At 42.6% G+C, this 7,362-nt stretch overlaps 1 pseudogene; it reads left to right on the top strand.

Moving 5' to 3' along the window:
• Nucleotides 1–371: 371 nt before the first annotated feature.
• LOC124690183 lies at nucleotides 372–1,063 on the top strand (annotated as a pseudogene).
• The last annotated feature ends 6,299 nt before the right edge of the window (nucleotides 1,064–7,362 follow it).

The following is a 7,362-nucleotide window of genomic DNA, read 5'->3' as shown; positions in this document are numbered from 1 at the left end:
TAAATGATTGGTTGTTTATTATTGTAATAAAGTCCAAATGATTTTTCTCTTACGGATTCTCCATTATGTTTGGTCACTCATATAGTGTTTTATATTTATTTGTTTGGAATTCAAACTTCAATTCAATTTCTCATTTGAATTCATATCATCCATTTCTTTATTTGAATTCAAATTGGTTCTCCCCAAAACACATAAATTCACAAAGGTCATATCGAAATTTGTCGCACCCACATCGATGACTAACTCAATTCCATCAACGTAAGAGAAACCTCGATCCCTTTGACAGTTGTAACAAAAGCGCGAAAATTTCCCAGATTTTCTATGCATGAATGCAATGCACACATCTGTTTTCTCTATTTTTGTAACCCCAAATGCTGGGATATTACAGCCCGCTACCTCTTGTCGCCGCCGCGGCTCATTCGATGGCCATCGTCAGCGGCCTCTGCCTGTGGAAGGAGCAGGAGGAATGCCTGCAGTGGCTCCACGACAAGGACCCCAGGTCCGTCGTGTACGTCAACTTCGGGAGCATCGTCGTCATGACCAGCGAGCAGCTGGTGGAGTTCGCGTGGGGGCTGGCCAACAGCGGCAGGGAGTTCATTTGGATCATCCGTCATGACCTCGTCAAGGGCGATGCCGCGGTGCTTCCCCCGGAATTCCTAGCGATGACGGCGGAGCGCGGGTTCATGGCTTCCTGGTGCCCGCAGCAAGAACTGCTGAACCACCCGGCGGTCGGCGCGTTCCTCACGCACAACGGCTGGAACTCAGCGCTGGAGAGCATCTGCGTCGGCGTGCCGATCCTCAGCTGGCCCTTCTTCGCGGACCAGCAGACCAACTGCCGCTACCAGTGTAACGAGTGGGCGTCGGCATGGAGATCGACAGAAATGTTCAGCGTGACGTGGTCTCGGCCCTTATCACGGAACTTATGGAGGGAGAGAAGGGTAAGGCCATGCGGAAGAGAGCGGGGGAATGGCGTGAGAAAGCGGTCATGGCTGCCGAACCGGACGGGTCGGCTCACCGCAACTTCGACGAGCTAGTCCACGATGTGCTGCTGGCCAAGCACTAGATTTTGATTGTGATTGTCTACTTCATATGTTTCCACTGGACGTTTTTCCATGTAATGTACCTGATTGTCTACTTCATATGTTTCCACTGGACGATTGTTCATGTAATTTACCTGGTTTTCATTGTGGTATGTTGCCAATTTGCCATACGTTCACAACCGAAAGAAGCACATTTGATGGAATGGATGTCCTGATTAGGCCCAAATCATTCTTGCATGTTTCACTGGTGAAAGGGTAGTGTTGGACATCCCACGCTTGTTCAAAAAAAAACATCCCAGGGATATTTTCCCGGGATCTCCCGCCTCCTTTGATCTATACGTGTCCAATCTGGTCCATAAGAATCAGAAGAAGAAAAAAACGCTTCTTGGTCGCCCCGCGTGACTCGGGGTGGAACCCTAGATCCCATCTCCCTCTCACCTTTACAGTAACGATCTCGAAATATCTTCAACTTTTAGGAAAGTCATTATTTAAAAAAAATAAGAGCGCCACGAAAGATTTGGGTGAAACAGAGTCCCAAAGGGCAAAAGAGTCCAAGTGGCGCGCCGTACCTTGCTAGGCGCGCCACCTGCCTTTTGCCCCTTCGACGTCTGTTTCGCCTCTGTTTCGTCTCCAACGCTTCGTTTTGACCTAAAACCCATCAATATATACCCCTCTCTGCCGATCTAATCTCGCATCGAGTCTTTTCGAGCGAACATTGTTTTCAACACTAGTCTTTCAGATCTCTCTCCACCAAAAACCTTCACCATGTCCTCGGGAGATTCCTACCAATGCTCCTCCATGCAAGATGATGATGAGCTTGATGTACTCAGCCCCACATCTATGTGGAGGAGGAGGAGGAAGAGGAAGGACTACTCTGATGGAGGAGGAGGAACAAGAAGACAACGACGATGAAGGAGAAGATCACAAGCACATTACCAACGTTTAATACAAGGGGAAGCTTCACCCACCTCTTATATGTATGGTTGTAGTGAGGGTGGTGTCGCCTCCTAAGATAAGGCGAATTGCTCGCATGAGGACTAGCGAAAGAGTTCCTATAAACGGTCTTGCTTCTAGAAATCTTGTTGATAATCTTCGTCACAGGGAATATACTATGATTCCAGCAAAGGATCTCCCAGGAGCGTGGATCATCTTATCCCCAAGAAGAAGGAGAGAGGATCGACCCCGGAGTGGAAACCTAGCAAGGAGGGTAATTTTTGGGAAGATCTTGCCAAGTATACTTAGAAATTTTGGCAAGCTTATGACCTCATGATGAGCGTGCTCCAAGATCTTCAGATCCATCATGATCCAAAGAAGCAAGATAAGGAGAAGAAAAATAGGATCTACATCAACACTCAAGATTAGGGTAGTTTATCATGTCTTTTATGCTTTCTAGTTTATCATATTGCTCGTAGTTATTATCTTTAGTTTGATTTTGCTTTTATCTAGTAGCTATCGATTTTATCATAGTTTGGAAAGCTCTTAGAGCATTATCATCTATCTTTGGTCAAGTGGTTTTTGAATGAAACATAAAGTATGGTGTCATCCATGATTCTTTTATTTGGATATTTATGGGTAACACTCATGCAGATGTGCACCTCATATCTAGAAGTTTCGATTACACCTTGTCTTGAATGAAATTAACTTGAGAATGTTGGAAAAGCATATAACTTTTTAGTAAAATAAAACTTGCAACAAAGGAAAGATCCATGCAAGTGATGTTAATAAATAAAAGAAAAAGAAAATACCTTGAATTTGGGATGGAGATGTGGTCTAGTAGAACAAATAGTTAGGAAGAGATGATGACAAGGGGGAATGAGATATTCTTGTACTTCCTAGTAATCAACGGGTAAACTGAGGAACATGGATATTTCAATACATATGCTCAGTAGAAAAGTGAATGAAAGGTAGGCACCAGAGCATTCGGTTAGCCATGAAAAATGAAACGCAAAGGTTGAGAACTGATACGCGTTCAACACGCGTCCGTTGGGAACCCCAAGAGGAAGGTGTGATGCGTACAGCGGCAAGTTTCCCTCAGTATGAAACCAAGGTTATCGAACCAGTAGGAGCCAAGAAGCACGTTGAAGGTTGATGGCGGCGGGATGTAGTGCGGTGCAACACCAGGGATTCCGGCGCCAACGTGGAACCCGCACAACACAACCAAAGTACTTTGCCCCAACGAAACAAAGTGAGGTTGTCAATCTCACCGGCTTGCTGTAACAAAGGATTAACCGTATTGTGTGGAAGATGATTGTTTGCGGAAAACAGTAGAACAAGTATTGCAGTAGATTGTATTTCGAGTAAAGAGAATTGGACCGGGGTCCACAGCTCACTAGAGGTGTCTCTCCCATAAGATAAACAGCATGTTGGGTGAACAAATTACGGTTGGGCAATTGACAAATAAAGAGGGCATGACCATGCACATACATATCATGATGAGTATAGTGAGATTTAATTGGGCATTACGACAAAGTACATAGACCGCCATCCAACCGCATCTATGCCTAAAAAGTCCACCTTCAAGGTTATCATCCGAACCCCTCCAGCATTAAGTTGCAAAGCAACAGACAATTGCATTAAGTATGGTGTGTAATGTAATCAACAACTACATCCTTAGACATAGCATCAATGTTTTATCCCTAGTGGCAACAAGCACAACACAACCTTAGAACTTTCTCGTCACTCGTCCCGTGTGTCAATGCGGCATGAACCCACTATCGAGCATAAATACTCCCTCTTGGAGTTACAAGCATCTACTTGGCCAGAGCATCTACTAGTAACGGAGAGCATGCAAGATCATAAACAACACATAGATATAACTTTGATAATCAACATAACAAGTATTCTCTATTCATCGGATCCCAACAAACGCAACATATAGAATTACGGATAGATGATCTTGATCATGTTAGGCAGCTCACAAGATCCGACAATGAAGCACAATGGGGAGAAGACAACCATCTAGCTACTGCTATGGACCCATAGTCCAGGGGTAGACTACTCACACATCACTCCGGAGGCGACCATGGCGGCGTAGAGTCCTCCGGGAGATGAATCCCCTCTCCGGCAGGGTGCCGGAGGCGATCTCCCGGATCCCCCGAGATGGGATCGGCGGCGGCGGCGTCTCCGGAAGGTTTTCCGTATCGTGGCTCTCGCATCGGTTGTTTCGTCACGGAGGCTTTAAGTAGGCGGAAGGGCAAGTCAGGAGGGGGCACGGGGGCCCCACACCACAGGCCGGCGCGGCCAGGGGGGCCGCGCCGCCCTAGGGTTTGGGCACCCCGTGGCCCCACTTCGTTTCGTCTTCGGACTTCTGGAAGCTTCGTGGCAAAATAGGCCCCTGGGCGTTGATTTCGTCCAATTCTGAGAATATTTCCTTACTAGGATTTCTGAAACCAAAAACAGCAGAAAACAAAGAATCGGCACTTCGGCACCTTGTTAATAGGTTAGTTCCAGAAAATGCACGAATATGACATAAAGTGTGCATAAAACATGTAGATAACATCAATAATGTGGCATGGAACATAAGAAATTATCGATACGTCGGAGACGTATCAGCATCCCCAAGCTTAGTTCTGCTCGTCCCGAGCAGTTAAACGATAACACAGATAATTTCTGGAGTGACATGCCATCATAACCTTGATCATACTATTTGTAAAGCATATGTAGTGAATGCAGCGATCAAAACAATGTATATGACATGAGTAAACAAGTGAATCATAAAGCAAAGACTTTTCACGAATAGCACTTCAAGACAAGCATCAATAAGTCTTGCATAAGAGTTAACTCATAAAGCAATAATTCAAAGTAAAGGCATTGAAGCAACACAAAAGAAGATTAAGTTTCAGCAGTTGCTTTCAACTCTTAACATGTATATCTCATGGATATTGTCAACATAGAGTAATATAATAAGTGCAATAAGGAAGTATGTAGGAATCAATGCACACTTCACACAAGTGTTTGCTTCTTGAGGTGGAGAGAAATAGGTGAACTGACTCAACATTGAAAGTAAAAGAATGGTCCTCCATAGAGGAAAAGCATCGATTGCTATATTTGTGCTAGAGCTTTGATTTTGAAAACATGAAACAATTTTGTCAACGGTAGTAATAAAGCATATGTATCATGTAAATTATATCTTATAAGTTGCAAGCCTCATGCATAGTATACTAATAGTGCCCGCACCTTGTCCTAATTAGCTTGGACTACCGGATCATCACAATGCACATGTTTTTACCAAGTGTCACAAAGGGGTACCTCTATGCCGCCTGTACAAAGGTCTAAGGAGAAAGCTCGCATTGGATTTCTCGCTATTGATTATTCTCAACTTAGATATCCATACCGGGATAACATAGACAACAGATAATGGACTCCTCTTTTATGCATAAGCATGTAACAACAATTAATAATTTTCTCATTTGAGATTGAGGATATTTGTCCAAAACTGAAACTTCCACCATGGATCATGGCTTTAGTTAGCGGCCCAATGTTCTTCTCTAACAATATGCATGGTTAACCATAAGGTGGTAGATCTCTCTTACTTCAGTACAAGACTGACATGCATAGCAACTCACATGAAATTCAACAAAGAGTAGTTGATGGCGTCCCCAAGTGAACATGGTTATCGCACAACAAGCAACTTAATAAGAGATAAAGTGCATAATTACATATTCAATACCACAATAGTTTTTAAGCTATTTGTCCCATGAGCTATATATTGCAAAGGTGAATGATGAAATTTTAAAGGTAGCACTCAAGCAATTTACTTTGGAATGGCGGAAAATACCATGTAGTAGGTAGGTATGGTGGACACAAATGGCATAGTGGTTGGCTCAAGTATTTTGGATGCATGAGAAGTATTCCCTCTCGATACAAGGTTTAGGCTAGCAAGGCTTATTTGAAACAAACACAAGGATGAACCGGTGCAGCAAAACTCACATAAAAGACATATTGTAAACATTATAAGACTCTACACCGTCTTTCTTGTTGTTCAAACTCAATACTAGAAATTATCTAGACCTTAGAGAAACCAAATATGCAAACGAAATTTTAGCATGCTCTATGTATTTCTTCATTAATGGGTGCAAAGCATATGATGCAAGAGCTTAATCATGAGCACAACAATTGCCAAGTATCACATTACCCAAGACATTAATAGCAATTACTACATGTATCATTTTCCAATTCCAACCATATAACAATTTAACGAAGGAGAAACTTCGCCATGAATAGTATGAGTAGAAACCAAGGACATACTTGTCCATATGCTACAGCTGAGCGTGTCTCTCTCCCATAAAGTGAATGCTAGGATCCATTTTATTCAAACAAAACAAAAAACAAAAACAAACCGACGCTCCAAGCAAAGCACATAAGATGTGATGGAATAAAAATATAGTTTCAGGGGAGGAACCTGATAATGTTGTCGATGAAGAAGGGGATGCCTTGGGCATCCCCAAGCTTAGACGCTTGAGTCTTCTTGATATATGCAGGTGTGAACCACCGGGGCATCCCCAAGCTTAGAGCTTTCACTCTCCTTGATCATGTTGCACCATACTCCTCTCTTGATCCTTGAAAACTTCCTCCACACCAAACTCGAAATAACTCATTAGAGGGTTAGTGCACAATAAAAATTAACATATTCAGAGGTGACACAATCATTCTTAACACTTCTGGACATTGCATAAAGCTACTGGACATTAATGGATCAAAGAAATTCATCCAACATAGCAAAAGAGGCAATGCGAAATAAAAGGCAGAATCTATCAAAACAGAACAGTTCGTATTGACGAATTTTAAAATGGCACCAGACTTGCTCAAATGAAAATGCCCAAATTGAATGAAAGTTGCGTACATATCTGAGGATCATGCACGTAAATTGGCTTAATTTTCTGAGCTACCTACAGGGAGGTAGACCCAGATTCGTGACAGCAAAGAAATCTGGAACTGCGCAGTAATCCAAATCTAGTACTTACTTTTCTATCAAAGACTTTACTTGGCACAATAAACACTAAACTAAGATAAGGAGAGATTGCTACAGTAGTAAACAACTTCCAAGACACAAAATAAAAACAAAGTACTGTAGGTAAAAACATGGGTTGTCTCCCATAAGCGCTTTTTTAACGCCTTTCAGCTAGGCGCAGAAAGTGTGTATCAAGTATTATCAAGAGACGAAATGTCAACATCATAATTTGTTCTCATAATAGAATCAAAAGGTGACTTCATTCTCTTTCTAGGGAAGTGTTCCATACCTTTCTTGAGAGGAAATTAATATTTTATATTACCTTCCTTCATATCAATGATAGCACCAACAGTTCGAAGAAAAGGTCTTCCC

This window comes from Lolium rigidum, chromosome 2 (assembly GCF_022539505.1).
Source record: "Lolium rigidum isolate FL_2022 chromosome 2, APGP_CSIRO_Lrig_0.1, whole genome shotgun sequence".
Classification (NCBI taxonomy): Eukaryota; Viridiplantae; Streptophyta; class Magnoliopsida; order Poales; family Poaceae; genus Lolium; species Lolium rigidum.
This window is presented reverse-complemented; position numbering and strand designations above follow the sequence as displayed.